We start from the raw sequence: 21,688 nt of genomic DNA, 5'->3' as shown, positions 1-21,688 counted from the left end.
AGTAGACTATTTTTCACTGACCCCCTATGTAGGGGATCACTCAACCACTGACCATTAATGTGTGTGTACTGTTGGGGGTTCTTCTTTTTTCTGTAGTTTTATATCCCATTAGGATATTTTGAATATATTTCCTTCAAATATATCATCATACCCTGAGGATGCAGACTGTTAAATCTGTAAAACGTGTTTGGATCTCTCTTTGGATCTCTGGGTCTTTTTTATTTAAACTCTCTCTCTCTTAAGATTGGAAAAGGATACACTTTTATTAGTAAAGCTCGGTGATCCAGTAAACCTGGAATGGTTTTCTTAAAAGTCATATGCTATTTGTTAGCAATTGTTTTCATTTCTGGAGCAGATTAATTCCAGGTTTGCTGGATTACCCAGGTTCACTGATAAAAGTTTATCTTCTCCAGCCTTGGAGAGCTTTAATAAATCAGGCACAACATTTTTTTTTTCTTAATGACAATCTAAAAGACTAGTAGCATGTTTTAAAATAAAGTTGTGTTTTGATTTAAAATGCCTTAGGCTACATACACACGTGCAATAATTGTTGTTAGAAAACGAATGATTAACAACCAATCAACGATTATTCTCGAATATTTTGAACATTCGTATTGTGCACAATTCTGTACTTGCTGTAACGATACGGTCATCCAAATATAATCCACCAATAATGTACACACACTCGATAGGATTGTTTAAACGATCCAGGAAGTGACGTGTAAAGGAGAAAGTGTACCGCAGAACTATCCACGATCGCTACATGACCGTTTACACAAAAAATATTGAAGGTTCGTAACCCAATGAGATCTGTCAAGACTGTCATTCGTTTACAGCGACATTCCTCGTTCATCGTCGTCGTTGGCCAGTCATTGTGCACTTGTTTTTGTTAACAAATATAGTCCGAGCGGTCGTTAAACGTTTGTTTCCAATGAAAATTATTGCACATGTGTATGTAGCCTTAAATATATACGAAATATATATTAGCCAGAAACAAAATATACACACAAATATAGGATTGAATTTTTTTTATAGTAGAGGAGAGGAAAAACATAATAACTGGACTGAGAGGTAGAGGATTCTATGTAGAGATCAGCTGTCTCTATCCCCAGCCCTGCTCCATTCCTCTCCTGTCAATAAAGTTTTGACGTCTTGAATCCACTCTCCCACCTTCTTCCGCTAGCTCGGCGCTGGGCATGCCGGGAGTTGTAGTCTCGGCGCTCCCCTGCATTTGTTCCTCTCCTGGCCGACACGTCGGGACCGCACGGAGCGGGCGATCAGGTGAGCTGGCGGCCGGGTGGTGTGTGGGCGGGAGCGGCCCGGGAGGGTGATGGCGGTCTGGGCCAGACTGTATTTACACATCTCTGGAGTGATGGCTGCGGCTGTGGAATATAGCGCCTGGCTGGGGCCCGTGGCTCCCCTATACCGGGGAGGTGTGTGGAGGCTTCTAGCTGCCTCTGGGTGCTGTGGAGGTGACAGCCCAGGGACAAGAGAAGGGTCCTCTGTCACTTTTACTCCTCTTCTGTCAGGGCAGGGCTACCTGGGGCCTCCAGCTGCTGAGGAACCACAAATCCCAGCATGGCCTATCAGACACAGCCTGACAGCCTATGTGGCCCTTGTGGGGCCCCTGCAGGAGCTATGCCACAGGTTGCCCACACTGCTGGGTGGTGCAGGGGCTCTGCCACAGGTGGTGGGTGATGGTGCTGGGTTTTTGGGGTGCCATCCCCATCCCCTGGCTTTATCGGTGACCCCAGCACAGATTTTAGGATCACTTTGGGGTCTTTGCCCCTCGCAGGGTCCGTGTCTGATGATCAGCAGTGTGTGATAATTATGACAGCTTCACAATCACCAAAATCTTGCAAACTCTCATTAGTTTTATATCATCAGATCCCGCCAGGAAGCGCATTTCCTGTATAAGGTGACAACGCTCTGTCCAAGTGCATTGTCACCAGATGCCAAGTGGACACTTCAGCAGATATAACACAAACACGGCCTGCGTTGTCACCATCAGAGAATTGTCATGCGGCCATCGCTGGTGTGCATGTAGACAGGAAGTGACTGCAAACTGGGTGTATGTGGTCAGCAGCGCTGAGGGTGAACAAGCGTTATTTCATGTAAAAATTGGTTCTTTAGAAAACAAAACTGTATGGGGCTGAGGGGTTAAATCTAATGACATGCTGGGATCTGTAGTTCCTCAGCAACTTGCCTGCCTTGGAGTGGAACCAAAGCTGCATCATTTGTCTACCTGCGTCCCCTGGCCGCCTTTTTCCGCCCAGTGGCGATCTTCGGCTGTCTTGATTGGCTGGTTGGTGTAAATCCCGCGCAGCACCTGCGGCATAGGCATGGGAAGCTGGATTTCTCCAGCAAGCAGAGCTGACTTTGCGCATTGATTCCTGGCGCAGGTAAGTCGTGTTATTGCAGAGGGGACACCGCCTGCAGGAACCACCTGCCTTGCCCTTTATTTTGTAAAGTTCCACTTTAAGTTACTTTTGCACAAAGTGCCCCTCCATAGGTAATAAGGAAGCAGCTGGATTTTGGGGGCCACATATACAGCCCCCAGATTCCTTAGGGTGATTCTTACCACATTTAAAGAATTGTGAGTGCAGACGGTTTTGTCTTCTAGATCTGCGTCCATTGCTCATCACTTTCAAGATTGTTGGATGTGTGTCCCCCGCTGTGCTCTGTGATTCCTCTATCCTTCCCCTGCACTTCTTATTGACATAGGACCAGGGGAGGGGACGACTGCGCGCTGCTGGTGACACAAACATTTGACATTCCTGACAGAGTCAGATACTGAAGACTTTGTTGGAGGATTGAGCATTGACAAATGGAGGAGTTGAGATCTGACCCTCACCAGACCATGACAGGTTCTCTTTAGCAGAGAGTTGCTGGTTCCCTTGTCTGATAGAACTTTTACAATGTGGCTGTAGTACAGTGTCCGTGTATTGGAGTCCCCGGACAAGAACAAGCATGTGGTTCAGACTTTGCTTGCTGCGTGCTATGTACAGGACAGAGAATAGAGAGTGTGAAAGGCAGAGACTGCCAGGAAATATTGATTTACAGACAGAGGAGACAGGACACAGCTATCACTCAATGGGGGTTTATTTAAAGGGATTGATACTATTCTGAATTAGTAACAGGTGACTTTTATAGCAGGTAGGTGCACTTGTGTCACCAGTGTTCAACATAGAAATTTTTGCGGTCCAGGTGGGTGGCAGCCCCAGTATTGTGACTCTTTAATAACCCACCAAACAGCCGGATGGTTACTGAAAGGTGCTGGGTGGTGCGCCCGGCTGAAAGGGGCTGGGGAGAACACTAGGCACCATTGTTTGTCATATTCTGATATGATACAGTTATTCTGGGTATGGGGTGGGGGGTACATGTGCCACAATTCTGGCACCTGAGCAGCCAGTTATATTAAATTTATTGAAGGCTGGGGATCATGCCTAGCCCTATGCAAGTTTTATGGACAAGCAAAAGTTTGGGTTCCCCCAATATTCTATAGCCCTGTGGTGCGATCATATTGCAGTCTTTAGCAGAATTGCCCAATGATAAGCAATGGATACTAATAATGTCAGGGGCTCCAATAATAAATATATATCTTTTTAAAATGTACTTTCCATGTCCCCATTGATGTTCCTTTTGTTGGATGACGATGATCATCATCCAGCTCACTTCTAGCAGACAGTTGTGGACATATACCAGTTCTGGTTCAACATGGAGATGGGGCTCATAATACCCCTGGTTTGGACACCATCCCAATCCACACAGTAATAAAGTAGCTTAGCAGTTGTTTTCAAGGACAATCTTGGTTGCAGCAGGGTGGCTCAGTGGTTAGCACTCTGGCCTTTGCAGCGCTGGGTCCCAGGTTCGAATCTCAGCCAGGGCACTGTCATGCCGTTTGCAGGTTCTTCCCATGGTTGCACGGATTTCTTCCGAGGACTCCAGTTTCCCCCCACATTCCAAAAATTTGCAGTTAGGTTAATTGGCTTCCCCCCCAAAATAGACCTTAGACTGTATTAAAGACTGGTAGACATTATATTGTGAGCCCCATTGAGGCACAGCTAGTGACATGACTATGTGCAGCGTAATATGTCAGAGCTGTATAAATACTGTCTAATAATAATAGATGGTCACCCTCAGGATATGCTTTTTTTCCTTTTTGGAAAAGGTTCAGAGTTAGTCTACAGATTTCATACCAGGACTTGTAGTCTGAATGACAGATTGACTAAAGCTGCTGATGACTTTTGGGTGCTTAGGTACATGAAGTCCAAACCCATTATAGCAAATCTTACAACTGGAAAAATCTTCCCAATGCCCAATTGTCCCTTCCAAGTCCAGACCCTCCGAGGCAGCCCAGGTGGTAAATACGCTGCTTGTTACTGATCTTAGCCTTTTGGATAAAAAAAAACACAAAACCCTCCCACCAAGGCAGGGAACTGTTGTGAAGGGTTTGGATGAAGTTTTTTGCATCAGAACGCACACTGGGGCAGTTAAGTGTAGCTGAACATCTAGCGGTATTACTTGTGCATAAGAAATGCCACAGTGTGCTTTTATTTCTGGTATTCCTTCTAAAAAATAGCAGTCCCCTACCTGGCATGTAGTATACAAGTGTATACTGGGCACTCCTGTGCCTTCCACCTTATAGCCTTGTATCAGAAGTGTGAGATCTAAGGCACTGCTGCCTCTTAATAGTCATATCAGATCTAAGGTGGATTTGGTGATGTTGGTGCTGCTCTGCTTTCTGTTCTCTTGCCTGGCAGTACTACATGCACAGATATGATACAAATTGCTCTGCTGAAGTGACCGAGTCTTTGCAGTTGATAGAAATGAATGTGTATTACAATACTGATTCACTGTCATGAGTTAGTTGTGGGGGAGAAGAGAGAAAATCATCTGTGTGATAGTCTTAATATGAAGATTTCCATCTTCCTATAGTGTGTGCAGGTTCCTGATTAAAGTCTAGCTCCAGACAAAACTATTTTGGATAGATTTGTGAAGAATCAATACTTAGGTCAGAGTTTATTGTCGCCCATGACTCTATTTGGGGTGTTATGTTTGCCCATGTGCCAGACCAAGATACAAGGGGAGTGACTAATATTGGGGAAGGAAGACGCATAGTACCAAACCATGACTGATCTTTATGTCGTGACAAAAATTGTTTTGTTGCTATCGGTGCAGAAAAGTTTTAACATGACTTCCTGACCCAACAGAGGAGCAAAAATCTTCCCATCTGGGGACATGGCCAACATTTTAGCAAAGGTTCAATCCCTTCCTCTTTCCAAATTCCACAAAAAAAGTCGGGCTGTAAAGTTTTGGCTCCCTTGGTAAACAGTTTTGAGAAAAAAGAAATTTGCTTACCTAGTGTGACCAGTCATGACATGAGCCATAGATCTTCCAGGTTGGTGGAAAGTTTCTGTCAATCATAGAACAAAATAAACAAAGGTTGTAGATGTAGTATAGACAACAAAACTGTCTGAGTATGTAATGTCTAAAACAAGAACTGTTTTGTAGATAAAGATCCTTTGGAACTTAGAGGTCCGGCTGTGACCAAATTCTAAAAAATCTGTTTTCAATTATTTTAACTTTGCAGACTTAGTAAAGATTTATTGGGGTCAGGGGTGAGAGGTCACCTGGAGTCACTTGATAGTTGCTGGCTTCTTTTGGGAAATAAAGAATATGTATTTGGTGTTTCCAGGCTTTACCATAGTGAGCGCCACTATTGGCCATTATTAAAAACATGTGACATTCTAGTTTGCCATTTTCAACCAATAGAAACCTTTAAATAATTTTCCAGTCGCGGGGAACTTTCGCAAAAAAAATAATTTCTATACAGCACAAAGTGCATAAATGTGGTCTTGTACTAATGAATAAAAGATTAGGAATGTGGCATATCTAGAATATTTGACACCCAAGAAAGAACATTTTTAACATTCTGTTGCTCTGCATGAGAACATCATTTTTGGTCTAAAGAGTGAATGATATTAAAATCAAACAAGTGATAACGGTGGGAAAAGAATAGGATTCCAATACTATAGTGCAGTGGTCACAAACTCTTTCAGGCCTACGGACCACTAAACTTACCAGCTCCAGACCGCGTAAGTGCGGGGAGCCGTGTGTCACTCAAAGGGGAAGAAACTTCTCCAGAGGGACGTCATTGTGCCAGAACCTGCCCACCGCCCTGAGCCTGCGATCCATACAGGAGACATGGTCCTCGGCTCTGGCGGTTGGTGGTGGTCTCTGAAAAAGGGCTCTGCTACATTGGTAATCACTGAAGAATACTTAGTTATTATCTTCGAGATAAGCGGAGACTTCATTGGTTTAACTCCTTTGGTGAGAAACATTGCCTCCAGATCTATGCAGGTGTTATCGGTTTGGAGGTCGTAGTAGCATGAGGGATCATTGGGTTCCATAGAACCCTGTTTAGGAACGGCTGATCTATAGGGTGTAGCTTACTGTGGGTAACAAGTTATTTTATAGCTTTATTGGATATTCAGGCCAGGTTTAATCCCGATTAAGGATCAAGGGATCCCATGCGCCTTCCGGCGCCTAGTGTCCTGCCAGCCACTTTTAGCTGGGCGCACCACCCGGTACTTTTCAGTGCCCACCTGGCTTTTTTTGGGTGGTTATTGATAATTTTGGGTCAAAATACAGGCTCTGCCACTAGAATTTTTTACCACTCAACTTAAAAAAAATTCTAGATTGAACACTGCGCTTGGGTCAATTGCACCGAAACGTAAGTTCTTAAAGAATCAGCATTTGAATATACGACAGCTGGCTTCCATTCATTTACTATAGGGCTGCCATGGGTAGAAGTTCAGTGCTCAACCCAGAAATTTTTTTAAGTCAGGTGGGAAGAAATTGTACGTGGGTGGCAGCCCCTGTATTGTGACCAAACTTTATAGTAACCACCTAAAAACAGCCGGGTGGGTGCTGAAAAGTGCTGGGTGGTGCACCCAGCTAAAAGGGCCTGGGGAGAACCCTGAAGTTACATGTGGCATCTTCCCTGAAGCATCAGTTCACTGAGAAAGCCGTAACCACACCACATGGCCAGTGTGAATATGGCCTTAGAATTAATGGGACCGCACAACCAGATCCAAATTCCAGTTTTGGCTGCCTCAGTTTGCCAGAATTTCTTTTTAGCGCCTCTTGAGGACTTTTAGTAAATCTTTGTAATGAAATTGCAACAAATTACAACATTTCACTTGCGACAATGAGACAACATCGTAGTAATGGTGATAGATGCGCAGACCTGCCTATGATAGATTTGCTCTCCAAGGGATTGAGGAGCAACCTGCCAAATGAATCCCCAACATCTGTTGATATATTATTAAAAACAGAGCTGCATCAGTTTTTTTCTGCCTAGTTCTGCTTTAAGTGGTTTATTGGTGCTTTTCATATCTGATTGTGGTTATTTCAGTGGATTGTATTTGTAGGTTCTCACTGTACTCTTCTTGGAAATGGTTTGATGAAAGTCTAAAGCAAAATCTGACCTCAACTACTCAGAAGTGAAACGACTCATGAGAATGAGACTAACACGACTTTTACAATTCTGACCTTACGTGCAACAATCGAGCGCCTTAAATGTTTTCCTAATTTCTAATTTTCATTCACAGGTGCTACAGGGCTGACGGGATGCGTATGTGTACCCGGCTACATGAGGCTGAATCCGTAATCCCAAAAATAGTGGGGAAGAACTATCTAGTGCCCATTTTTCTAGATAGAAGGTGGTTGAAGTTCCATTTAGATTTTATCCAAATATTTGTACACAGGACATAGATGTGTACTTTCAATATTTACCAACTTGTCCCACCAGAAAAAAAAAAAGCTTACGATTGGTCAGCTGCTGTTTTAAAAGGCTATGTACACACGTTCAATAAACGTCGTTGGAAAGGATTTCACAATCCTTTCCAGGGACAAAAAACTAAACGAGCGATGTACATATGGCGCCGCTCTGCTCTGTGGGGAGAGAGGAGAACGACTTAGCGGCACCCCGCTGTGCTCTCCCTCTTCACTTGTATTATAATCGTTCTTGGATCTACCAGGACAGATCGATGAATGATGTCGGACAAGAGCTGTACACACACTAGATTCTCATCCGATACTAGCCCTGAGGCGATTATCAGACAACAATCATCTGATGTGTGTACATAGCCTTACAGATTCATTTTAGTGGCTCAGCAGTGGAATTTGGATTTTGTGTACAAGGAATTTAACTACTTACACATGCTAGATAATGTTTGCTGGAAACGATTGTTGGCAACAATAGAACAGATGAGTGCTGTAGATGTTGGGAAATTGATAAGCGGGGCAATTGTGCTTTGCCGCCAGTAAGAATTCAATAGCAGTCATTGGCATTTGGTTATCAGTGGATGGTCAGCGTTGGTCGCCGGTGATCCACCATGGTCAATAAATGTTATTAGGAGCGATAGCTGTCCAGATGCTAGATCTTTGCTCAACCAAGAACGATCATCTTGGTGCCAAAAATCCATGGCGTGTACGACACTATAGCCCTCTAGGACCATTACTTACTGATTTTTTTGTTACCCCTAATGAACAAATCAAACAATGAACATGTAATTACTGTTAAGTGACACAAATTCATTCATTGGAGATAATAAAGTGGTTGCAGACAGCTGGCACCGGGTTGGGTTTTCTGTATGGTAATTGGTTAATCCAGGTATTTTGCACTTAAATACTAAACTATTCTCTCCTGCCTTCCCACTTGTACGCACTAATTATTACCACTGTGGTTTCTACTCCGCCGTTTGTAATACTGTGCTTTCATTCTGTTTGTGGTAACGTCTCAGGCTGGTTTGATATAATTGCAGCTTTTCCACTCACATTAGTGGTCACAGGGGCTTACTTACTTTTTGACTTCTCGTGTTTAAAGGAAAGCATCAGAGAAACTTTTGAATTGGTATTGCTAAGTTATCAATCAAAAAAATGTTAATTGTCTGTCTCTGCCATGCGAATTTCATCCCTTAAGCATTTATAACCCAGAAAAAGAATGCACATGAGGACATGTAACCTTCTTCTGGCTTCATTCTTGTGAATCTGCGGCTCTACTAGGAGTAAATATAACAGCCAGGCAGCTGGCATTTCTAAAGAGCCATCAATATTGACTTAGTTCATCTCACAACAGGTTTGCTTTAAGATGTTTCAAACCTGCAGAGCCACAACAAAAGCAGATTCATTTGGCACCTAGTACATAGCCGAGGGCTAGGTTGGCTGCATGTTGTTTTGGAGATGGCTTTCTGCCGCCTTTTAATACGTTTGAATGCATTTCTAGGGAGCTTTTTGCTGTAATTGGTCTTGTGGAACAATCTGTGCTATTTAGTTTACAGTGTACATAAACCCCCCAAAAGAGAAACCTCTCTTTAAATATACCACTGGAAGTATTTTGTTTAAAAAGTGATTATTTCTTCTGTTCCTTATCTTTGCTGCCTTTTATCAGTTTCATTGGGTCAGATTAACAAAACTTTAGGAATGGAGAAGCGAGGCTATCATGGGAGAACCTGGGTAATCCAGCAATTTTGGGATGGATCTGTTCCAGGACTGAATATAATTGCCAAATATTAGCAAAAGATACAATAGAATCTTTTAACAACTCGGATAACCGGAATATTCAGATAACCGGCACTGACAGCTCTGCTTTCTTGATTGCTCCTGCAGCCCTAGCTGTGACGTGTGTTCTGCATCCAAGAACTCATACCACATCTCCGCGAGGTCTGTGAGAGCAATCAGGAGAACGGAGCTGTCAGCATAGCAGAGCTCTGTGATTGGCTGAGAAAAGGGAAACTCTGATGACGGCTCAAGGGTCATCAGGGTTTCCCTCCACTCAGCCATTCAGCACTAGATGTGAATAGGAGAAAAGTCTCCCCATTCAAGTCTAGTGCCGAATGGCTGAGAAATGGAAATAGGAATTAATCTCAGTTAACTGGAATCGGCCATTCCCTGTGGGTGCCAGATAACTGAGGTTCTATTGTATTTAAAGAATTAGTCACCCAGGATCATTGTCCGTGTTCTCCAGACTTGGAAAGCTTTATTAAATCAGACCCCTTGTTCTTAGCCAGTTATAGGAAACCCCTTCCCATTCATAATATGGACCACGGAGGAGGAAAACAATTCTGTAGTCATATCTTGTGTCTGTTTTACCCTCCCCCATCCTCTTTATTGATATGAACAAGAATGTTCACCAGCGCTCGTGTTCCTGTAAATGTAGTGCTGCCAAAAAGTGATCAGATTTAGCTAAATGACCGACCAGCACCTTTAGGGGTAACTAATGACACAGTTGAGATTCACAACATTGAGCATACGTTTTTGTTGTGGATTTTGAGTACCTTTTATGGTCTGACATCCCAAAAATCCACTATTTTACTTTACTACTCAGCCAAAAACCAGGAGCAACATGCGGGATGCCACCATGGGGCAAGGTACAGTGGTGGTGAATTCCCAGACAACCGGTAAATACCTTCTGTGACCAATGCCCATCTTCTCTATCCAAAAATAAAAAAATGGAATAGGGTAGCATTGATTTTTTGGTCAGGGTCCTATTTCCTTGCCTCAACTAGGGAGATTTTCATTCTTGTTCTGCCAGGGTGACACCCCTAGAATTATTCTGATATGTGGATATGTGTATCATTAAGACAGGAAAGTACAACAATTAAATATCAAGGGACAAAAAAGATATTTAACAATGCAGAAATGTATTGTAAATGTAAATAGGGGTAGTAAATGACAGACAGATACAGACAGTTACACGGGAGGAGGAAAGGATCCTGGCCAGAAGAGCTTACAATCTAGGAACATGGTACAGGTAACCAAGCCATAAAAGGGGGAAGAATACAGTGAGGAGGGGAAAAGGAAAGAGAAAAGGTGTCCAACAGTTAGGTCAGCACATAAAGAGCAATTCTAGAGAGGTTAATGAGGCAGGTAATAACGAGAAGTGAGTATTTGGTCCAAAAAGAGCAAACATCTAGGAAAGCTTGATGGGAATTGTTGAGTATATAATAAGAAATAAAGCAAATAAATTGTGCATATAAGACTTTTGAAGATGTTGCTGGACTGCTTGGATGGGAATGTGTTTAATAAATGTTCTCCCCAGCCCCTTTTACCCTGGGCTCACCACTCGGCACTTTTCAGTAATCACCCGGGAGTTTTTGGGTTGTTACTAAAAAGTTGGGTCACAATACACAGACTGTCGCCCGCCTACAGCTTCTTCCCAACCAGCTTAAATCATTTCTTTGGAGAACACTGTATGTTGTATTAAACTTTTTCCAAGCTTTTTTGCTTTTTAAACTCCTTAAAGCTGGGTCTACATGGAGGTTTTTAAAAACGCATGTAAATGTTCCTACTGTGTTTATATGCGTTCTTATGCACTTTTATTATTTGGAAAACGTGTATACCATGTTTTTAATAGACGTGGGAAAACGCCCTATTGTAATCAATAGCAGCATTTACCCGCGTTTTCCCACGTTTTTAGGCGTCTTCCAGCGTTAACCCCGCGTTTAAATTTTTTAAACGTTGCAAGCAACTTTATAGATAACGCTCAAAAACGTGCCTCAAGGAAACTTCCTGATGTAGATTAGCTCATTGGAATGCATGGGAATTTCAAACATGGGCTTTTCAAGCCTTAGGTTAGTCGCTGGGGAAAAGGTCCGTGTAGACTAAGCCTAAAGGAAGCCTTTTAGAAAATTCAGCCTCCGAAACAAACTTTAAATTTGGTGAAAATGTGTCCAATTTATTTGCGGTGTTAGAGTGTGGGAAATCATTCCTAACAGATTAAAGCTTGGTCATTGGTCACTTGGCCTAAAGTCATTTAGTGGTTTGGTTAACCCAAAAGAAGATATTTTTATCAGCAACTTTTTCTATTTAGCCAGCATGGTTCTATGATAGTAGGTGTGAAAATTCTGTAGGTGATGTGTCGCTGCCTCTCTGTAATATTAAACAAGGAATCCATCTTTACTAAAACGTATTACACGTTCCGCAGGTGGTAAAGTTTTATTAGATTTGACAGTCCTACTCATCTCAGATATTTTGTTATGAATCATGGCAAGAAGTGTGAATATTATGTGTCACTTTTACAGTAAATGTCAGGAAAAAAAAAACCTTTTCTAAAACGAGGACATCACTGACACTTTTTTCATGCTTTTACATACATTCTAATTTTCCCATGCAAAATAGGTTACATTTGCTTTACGCTTTAAAGTGACCCTGTCATATATTGTTCGATCTATTGGTTTGCTATTGCCTTCTTTAGGAAAAGGATGTCTCTTGCTATGAAATTTCTTTCCCCAATTATTTTTTTGGGATTGTTCATAATTGATTTCGCTTCATTAGCTTCAAGTACAAGGACAGAGTAAGGCTGCGTACACAATTCAATATTTGGCGTTGGGAAGGATCTTTCACGATCCTTTCCAATGACAAAAGACTGAACGAGAGCTATAGCGTCATTCTGCTCTATGGGGAGGGGAGAATGACGGAGCGGCACCCCACTGCGCTCTATCTCCGTTCACTTCCACTACAGTTGTTCATGGATCCGCCAGGACGGACGCCAGATTCTCTTCCTATATCAGCTCTGAGGCGATTATCGGACAAGAATCATCTGACGTGTATACATAGCCTAAGTTCCAGGATCATGAAGGAATTCTTCAAGCCCAAGCAGATTTGCACACAGCCATGACTGCCTATGTCTCTGGATTTACGGATTGCTTTGACATGTTGGTTTCTCAGCCAGCCTGTGTTGACAAATCATTCTGGCTTTCTCTTCAGATTAGCTAATTATCTAATTAATAAACAGCAGTAAAGGAAGGTGTGGTTCTTTAAAGGTAAATTACTCTGTAATGCTGGTCTTTATGCCGTTTTAAAAGACTGTGGTTGCTTTTCCCTGGTATAAAGTTAAGAGAGGACGTTAACATTAATTTTAAAGGGTGGTAAGCTGAGGGATATATTTTCCTTAATAGTAGACAAATTTCACTTTTGTTTTGCCACTGAGGAAATCTACTTCAGGTATCGATTTCTCCTCCGTCTCCCTCTGACTGGTCCTCAGGACTCTATTGTCCAGTCTACTCCTAATAAAAAAATTATGATAGAATTTGGGGACAGAGTGTCCCTGCTACATTCCTTCTCACCTACCTTATTATTATTAAAACCTTCAAGGACCTTGCATTTCCATCCCTTTTGGCTCTGGCAGCTCACACCTGTCCGGACCTTTGAACTGATGATAAACTTGCACTGGGTATTTTTTATACATTGCCATCTGGATTTGGAAAGGAAACCTTTGCACAGTGGCACAGTAGTGGTGCTGGCAGTCCAAACATTGGGAAGACCAGCAGCTCCAATCTTTGGGGCCTGCAAGAAGCCGTTTCTACAGACCTTGCTCCCCTACCTAATTGTCTCTGTTAGCTCATAATTTGTTACCTGTAGATTTTGCTACACAGAAGGTAAGGATTATGTACCGTCTACGCCCCAGAGTAAGAAGTTAGGCAGTAAAGTTAGATTTTAGCTCTCTAGGTAGAAAAATGCAAGGTGACCAAATCTGATAAAATATTGGCACCTTTGCATATCCTTCCCAGGGTCACAGCTTCCAGGTTCTGAGGAGGAGGATTTTAGAACTTCTGCAGCAAGAATCTTGGGAGCAACAGCATCGGGAGTCAGTATACAAGGGAGCTGGGAGTCTGATTCCGAAGTTCCTTCTCTTTTTCTGTGCTCCTCTGTTCTCTTCTTGGCTTCTGAGTAGAAGAGGCTGACATTGAAGTCATGGTCAGTCACAAGATTTCCAGCACATAACTTCCCCACTTCCAAATACCATCACACATCACATTCCTTTCTTGCACATATTATACTATGCCATTTTCCTTATTAAAAAATAATGGAGCCTGCCAACTGCCTGCTTAAGCCCTAGCCACTGCTTCATTGCAATTCCATTTACCTAACCTAAAGCAGGACTAAACTAAAAGCAAAAAAATTACACTTACCCTAATCTTGCAGGTCCCTTGATGGCGCTGGTTCTTCCAATTGTCCGATCCCGTGCTGTCTGGGGATTTCTCTTCATCCTGGTGCAGGGCACTGCCATCTTCAGTCCTCCCTTCTGGTCTTCTTTCTCCAGGTGCGAGATTGGGTGACATAGCCCCTTTGAAGGGGCGGGGGGAAGAAAGCTGATTTCGCGCATGCCCTCAGAGGAAAAATGCCCCTGATCTCAGGCATTAGCAGAAGGAGCAGCCAAAGCCTTCTGGGTTACCTACGCCACGCATCCTGGACTTTGCACTCCCATTAAGTCTTGATCGTCGCAGCATTTTTATTGTGTATAGAAGAGCTGTCTACCCTTTTGAAAATGTTGCGTTTAGGTACGCTTTAATTTTATACTTCAGGCACCCAAACCAGACAACACAGGCAATGTTTTTACCTCTAGTGCTCGTAAAACAGGCAGGTTGATCAAGGACCCACACCCTATCTTCTGGATGAATTATTAAGAAGCAGCATTTTGTTAGGGTGTCATTATACCTCTTCGTCTGCTGCCCCCTTACTATCAGCAAGGCTCTATTGTTAGACTGATAGATCTGTGAATTGGTTACAATACTGACCCACCTTCTTGCATTTTGCTGTGCAAGGGTTTAAGGCTGCATCCACACAACAGATGATTCTCGTCAGATTATCGTCTCAGGGTTGATATCAGATGAGAATCTGGTGTGTGTATAGTGCTCGTTGTTCATAGTTCTGTCCTGGCGGATCCACAAATGAATGCGAACGATCAGAAAAAAAGTAAGGGGAAAGAGTGCAGTGGGGTGCTGCTCCATGGTTCTCCCCCTCCCCTCTTCATAGAGCAGACTGGCACTGTATGCCCAGCACTCATTCATGTATCGTTCATTCTATTGTTGGAAAGGATCTAACGACAAGTATGGCATGTGTGTACGCAGCCTTAGTAAGATCAACATTATACATTTATCACTCTGTCTTTGGAGTTTTGTTACGCCAACCTTTTATTTTTTTAATAAAAGTTGTCCGGTTAGCATCTCGTGCTTTTGTTACCTAAATATCTGCTTTCTCTTCTGTGTACGAGACAAACACATTTTGGTGGAGATTCCTGTAAACATGGTATGAAGACGTGAGCTTGTTTGGACTTTCATTCAGTTATTCGGAGCAGTTTGTAGCGTTGTGTTGACGTAGCGGGGTAGTGTGACCTTGTAGGCCATGTTTGCTCATTTTGACTCAAGCCATGAAGACTGTTACACAGTGGTACCAGTTTGTTAGTCATACACGGGTAAGCCAATGCGTATTTGATATCCATGTACCACACAGGTGCTAAAATCCAGGAAAATTAGAATCCAGGCTACAATGGTCCTATTGATATTTTACCATTGCATAGGAAAACACTGTGAATTGAAGTTATAAAATGCAAAATGGGAAAGATTACCTTTAATTAGTACTCATGGTAACTACATTTATTTTTATTTTAAGATTTTCATAGCAGTGTAGTTTCTCTCTTTTGGGTCATATTACTACCTGTGTCCCTGATTTTAAAAGATTGCCCACTCGTCTTGGAACTGGAAATCTTATCAATGGAAACACCGACAGCAATCAAACCCAACACTGGTTCTAACCATTCCATAGTCTGTAAAAAATGGAAAATTGGTTTTAAATTCCAAAATAAACAATAATTACAATTTTTTTTATCCCAACATATGCCAATGTTTGGTGATATTTGTGAGAAAGTTTTCAGTGATACATGAGCATAATCGGCATACTCACTATGCTTTGTATTGGAAGGGACGAAGCAGAGAAATATTGCATTGTGCACCTTCTAGGCAACTGGTCCAACAGATAAATGTTGTTAATGTATTCTGCTGCACCCACAGATTTCCATTAGAGCAGTAATGGTCTTTCCAGGGGATTGAGCGGTGTCCATCTTATTAGTGGAATTACCCCATTGCTGAAAAGAAAGTGTAAAGCACTGAATAGTACAGTTATACCTAGTAACCCCCCTTCTTTGCATCTGATTGTTGCTCAATTGCAAAGCTGTAATGCTGCAGGAATCTCGTGCATCCAATACTTTCAGGTGTGTCAGAGACTTGCATCTCTTCACATCATGCTTTGACTCTCCCTACCAGAGTTGGATAGACACCGTAGTATTGTAGCAGCTGGAATGGGAAGAGCTGCACTGGAGATATATGTTGGTATCTGGAAGTGTCGGATGATGAAGATCCTTGGAAAGCAGCTCCAGTTCTGCAGCAGAATGAAGACTGGCTACAGTAGCATACTGGTGATATTACGTATATACGTCAATATTGCACTGGTTAGAATATTTCATCAGATATTGCCATCTCTAGCAACCAGTAGACCACAAATCAATGTGGCCATCATCAGCTTAAAGCAGAACTAAACCCAGGGAATACTCTCCTGTCCCTGTTTTGTCACGGGCGCCGCCATCTTCTTTCTTCTTTTCTTCTTCATTCCCATGTCTGGCCACCTTGATTTCCCAGGCCGGGATGATGTCACTCAAGCGTGGAGTTCATCACCTGCAAAGGAAGCCGGAATTGCTGGGTATTATCCCTGGAAACAAACGCTGAGCTGCACATTCGCAGTTTGGCAACATTTGACAACTGGTCAGGCAGGTAAGGATAGTTATTGCAGAAGGGACATCGCCTGCCCCTTTCTGCAGTAATCACCTCCGTGATTACCAATTGGCACCTAAATTCAACTTTAAACAGCACAAAAAATAAAAAAGACAACACTGACAATTGTTTAAAACTGCACTACTGCAGGTATGCGTTGGGGGAATGTGCTCATTTTTGTTTTACTTTGTCTCTGGAGAACACGGTGCAATGAGCCATTAATTACAGAGTGGTAGTGTGGGATGCCTTCTTTACCAAGAAGTAATGATTAGGTGAACTCAGTGGTTTGGTATCTGATTTCTACTGTAAATGCCTCCTGTATATATTATTTCCAACACAGGGAATTTCACACTCAAATCAGATAAGAGATTTTACATTTCATTCATTTTTCTCTTAAAAGGTATTTTGGCACAATAAAGTAGACTGATCATAAAACTTACACTTCATTTAAGTAACAGCCCCTACAGATCTGTGTGTTCTAGGTAATGCAGTAAAATGCTAATTTTCTGCATTGGTTGTTTTTGCATAGAATTGTGTGGCAATGGCATTCAAGGCATACAGCCAGCACACCAGAACTTTTATTTATTTATTTTAAAGAGTTTCCTTTATGAAAGCATGCAAAATGCCATGGCTTAAAGTGGAAGTAAAACTCCACTACAAAAATTGGTCATCGGGCAGGGCCTTATTGTAGAAAGGAATAGGCAATGCTGCTGCAGTAACCATTCTTACCTGCCTGATCGCTCCACTGAACTGTCAAAATTGTTGAGATGCACTTATGCTTTCCGAGACTAAATTAACTCCTTCACAGGAGTTCTTTATCCCAGGCCAGCCAATCAAGATGACTAAAAGTCCCTACTAGGAAGAAGATGGGGGCACCCTGTATGGAAACAAGGACAGGTCAGCATAGCAGGGTTTAATTTTGCTTTATTACAGTGCTTATTGTTGATAAGTCTTTGGGCATATGACCTTATTAAATCACATTATTACTTTATAAAAAGTACCCCTGTTAAGCAGAAAAACTGTTTCTGAGCTCCATTAATAGCAGAACTAAAACTCATGAGTGGGCTGGTCAGGCTGTGGTGCTTTCCTCCGTTCTGCAACCAATGCTCAGATGACATAATTACGGTGCTAATAGACCATCACTGTCTATTCTGCAGGCTGAAGGTGGGTCAATGACCTAGCCACTATAACTAAACCCCGTCAATATTCACCTGTCCTCGTTCAGTTGCAGGCACTGCCATCTTCTTCCACATTCTAATCTTTGAACATTCGGCTCAGTGAAATTTGGCAGCTGGGCAGCGATCAGGCAGGTAAGAATAGGTATTACAGAAGGAACATTACTCGGTATTCTCCCCAGAAATTGTTTAAAGCTGGGTGGGAAGAAGCCGTTGTGGGCTGATGGACCTTATTGTGACCCAGCTTTTCAGTAACCACCCATAAACAGCCAGGTGGTTGCTGAGAAGTGCCGGGTGGTGCACCCAGCTAAAAGTGGCTGGGGAGAACACTTTCGCCTGTCCCTTTCTGCAATAAAAACCTGCCTGGTCGCCAAATTCTAAAATGGGACTTTATTGCCACTTTAGATGCAGTAAAAAACTGAGATCACCAACCTGGCTTTGCCATCTTAATCATGACAGTGGCTGGAATAGTAGGACTACTTTTTTAGCTGGTAAAACTCTTTAAATTTATTTATTTCAACTGTGTATCTGCTTGCCAGGGATTGAGCTTCCATTTTCCAACGTGTACCAAAAATAAAATAAAAGTGAGCGGACTGACGCTTTATTGCCCACATATAGTGAAAGTCTTTTGAAATGTCTCCGATTTAGTGGTGAATGTGCATTATCGTAGCACCTTTCCCTTAAAAGAGCTCAAACAATCAGCCAGACTGAGCTGTTGTAAAACCGGTTGTGTGGCTCTTTTACTGCCAGTACATGACCTGAAGATTCTCCTTTTTTTCTCTCATTAAACATGTGTCAGACCCACACAGGGTAGCAATGTGCCTCCTCCATGCTGCTGTAAAAACATGAAGTGACTCATCAAACAAAATCGAGAAGATGAGTCATTGAGAAAGTCAATATTTTCAGGAATCTCCCCTTCAGCTCTGTTTTAAAGGGTACCGGTCACAAGTGTGCTGGGGATGTTGCAACATACTTGGGTTACAATGGGACACGGCTGGGACTTGACATGAATCCTGCAGCTACAATTGATTTACCTATACTTTGTGCAACATTTGACTTAGATTTTCGTTAATCCAACAATTTTCATGAAATAAATATTTTTACACAGTATTTATGTAGTGCCAACACAACAAAGTCCATAGGTATGTCACTAGCTGTCCCTCAAAGGTGCTCACAATCTAATGTCCCTTCGTCAGTCATATGTCTTCAATACTGTCTAAGGTCAATTTTTTGGGGGGACGCCAATTAATCAAATTTTTGGAATGTGGGAGGAAACAGGAGTACCCTAAGGAAACCCATTCAAACACGGGGAGAACCTGCAAACTCCATGCAATGTCCTGGCTGAGATTCGAACCTGGGACCCAGCGCTGCAAAGGCCAGAGGGCTAACCACTAAGCCATTGTGCTGCCAAATATTATTAGAAAAATCTCTCTTCAGGACTGCAATTTTATTCAAGCCTTTTTCTTCTTTTCTGGTATTCCTAGCAAAGATGATGCAGATTTTGTATACAACATACATGCACTCTTCCATCACAAGTAAACATTAATGTGCTATTTGTGTGTCTTGAATACCCACCTTTTTTTTGTATACACGTCTTGAAACCTTTTTTTTGAAGAGCTCTGGGCACCATTTCTATTCAGCACCTCTGGATAGAGTCCCCACCACTGGCCATTTGATTCAATCCACCGACTTTTACAATAGTAGGGGTCTGCATCGGGAGCACTGCAAAACAGCCAAAACACTGTCTGCCGATGGGTGAGTGTCTTACAGGATTACTTTTATTACTCTTCATTGGTAAGAATGCATTTTGCATGGTCAGCTGCTGTTACTTCTGCCTGGTAAAAGATGATGAGAAGTAAGGTTAAGCTATAGCTGTACAATTGTTGCTTCTTTTTGTGCTGTGGAGCCACTTACTGCTGGCAGACTTCAGCCTTGGCACAGAGAGGTGTTTATGATATCAGAATTAGATTCTGCCATTCCCCAGACAGCTGTAGTGATCAGCAGAGGATTCACAGCCTATGTGCTCTATGTACATATGAACAATGTGTATGTGGCTGTAAGACATGTAAAAGAATTTTGGAGGAACAATTGACTAACTTATCTCACGTTTAAAGAAAAGTAGACTTCCGGTATCGAGGGGAGAATATTACATTCTGTGGTTTTTGTGTGACCATAAAACTAAATCACACTGAGCAAAAAGGCCTGCAGCATCCTTATGACTTGGCAACCAAAGAAGCCCGCCAAGCCCAAATTATATACAGGCACATCTTTCTATGAGCTACAGGCAATCCGCTAACTACATAGCAATGCTGTTCTGTCAATCATGTGATTCGGGCACCGCTGCCAGACGCCACAGCCAGGCCTTTGGAATAGCATATCACAAAGTCGGCTTTAAATTGAATCTGTTGCCTAAACACAATGGTACATTGAACTAAATGTTTCAAACAGCCCATAGACCTTAATTGAAGTTGGGTTTCAGCTGGATCCGGTGATGTTCTCATGCCAGCAAACTGCTCTCAATGGAAACATTAAGAATTACAAACCCTGTCCGTGTTATGCTTTTCCAAAGATCAGTGATACCAGTAGCATCTACCGGTGATACTATTGTCCTTCTTTATTCTACTTTATTTTTGTATACTTATAAACTTGCTTTGTTGGCAGTCTGTCCATCTTGACCTACCGGCTTCTATCATCAGGTTCTTGATGGTGGTGAATTGATCCTAATTTCTGGGCACAAGTAATAAGGACCTAGGTATCTATCCTCTCCCTCCTAGATGTTGTTCATCACAAGTGGCCTCACTATTGGAACCCGCTCTTGATTTGCGTCTTTTACTTTTACCCACGGACTGTTTATGGCCAAGAGTACAGCGGTACCTTTTCACATATCTGTAAGAAATTACAGAGAAATTAAAAAGAAAGTCAACACCTTTTACGTGGCATTTACTTCGGTCACCGTGCCTCCTTAAAACCATTGCTGGCATTGTACTTTATTTATTAAAAAAAGTAATGGCGATGAGGCTTGGAAGCATTAAAGCAGTAAAGCATTACTAAAGGTATCATCATTCATTTTTCATATTACTATTTGTTTTGAGAGCATGCTTACTTGATAAAAGCTCTACATCCATGTACACACCGCGTGCAGCCAATCTATGCTGCTTCAGCTTCCCTTTTCTTTCTTGGGCTCGTGATTTTGTTCAGTGCCGCCATCTTCATTTTTCCACCTTCTTGATGTCTCTAGATCTCACATTGTACAGGCGCAATATTGGATGACGTGTGTAAAAAAACAAAAAAAACAAAAACTGAGCATGAGTGAGAACAAGCCCTTGTTTTATATGTTAGAGGAAAACCCCTGATGATGCATGTGCAGAAGGAGCAGCCTTGCAGCATCCTGAGATATGTGACACGGCAGGGTTCTCCCCAGGCCATTTTAGCTGGGTGCACCACCCGGCACTTTCCAGCACCCACCCTGCTGTTTTTGGGTGGTTACTAAAGGTTTTTGGTCACAATACAGGGGCTGCCACCCACCTACAATTTCTTCCCACCCGGCTTAAAAAAAATTTCTGGGTTGAGCACTGCACGGGTATCTCGGGAGGCTGTGGTTTCACCTTTGGTCAAGATGGAAGGAAGGTGAGGGGATATTGTGGAAAATTGAAAAAACAATTATTTATTTTTGCTTGTGATGGGTCTTCTTTAATATGGTCACCACACCAGTGGCATTTTAGTATTGTGCAGAATATTACCCCCCACAAAGCCGTGCATTGATAGCAGGAAATTGCGCAAGTGTGAACAGACTCTTCACACATCGATTATATTTTTGCAACATTCTTATCCTCCTACTGATCTAATATCTGTGCAAACTTTAGTAACTTTTAGGCCCATTGCTGTAAGCTACTGTAATTT

The 21,688-nt window shown here is 42.3% G+C and overlaps 1 protein-coding gene across 2 annotated transcripts in view; it reads left to right on the top strand.

The window, feature by feature from the left end:
• Positions 1-1,166: 1,166 nt before the first annotated feature.
• FOXJ3 (forkhead box J3) overlaps positions 1,167-21,688 on the top strand; it is a 57,450-nt gene continuing 36,928 nt past the window's right edge. The window contains exon 1 of one of the 2 annotated variants that reach the window (XM_072427318.1): positions 1,167-1,281. The gene's annotated coding sequence lies outside the window, so the exon portion shown is untranslated. Of the gene's footprint in view, positions 1,282-1,345; positions 2,403-21,688 lie in introns of those variants that run through there. The other variant, XM_072427319.1, reaches the window with a different exon arrangement.

Source organism: Pyxicephalus adspersus, chromosome 11 (genome assembly GCF_032062135.1).
Source record: "Pyxicephalus adspersus chromosome 11, UCB_Pads_2.0, whole genome shotgun sequence".
Lineage (NCBI taxonomy): Eukaryota > Metazoa > Chordata > Amphibia > Anura > Pyxicephalidae > Pyxicephalus > Pyxicephalus adspersus.
This window is presented reverse-complemented; position numbering and strand designations above follow the sequence as displayed.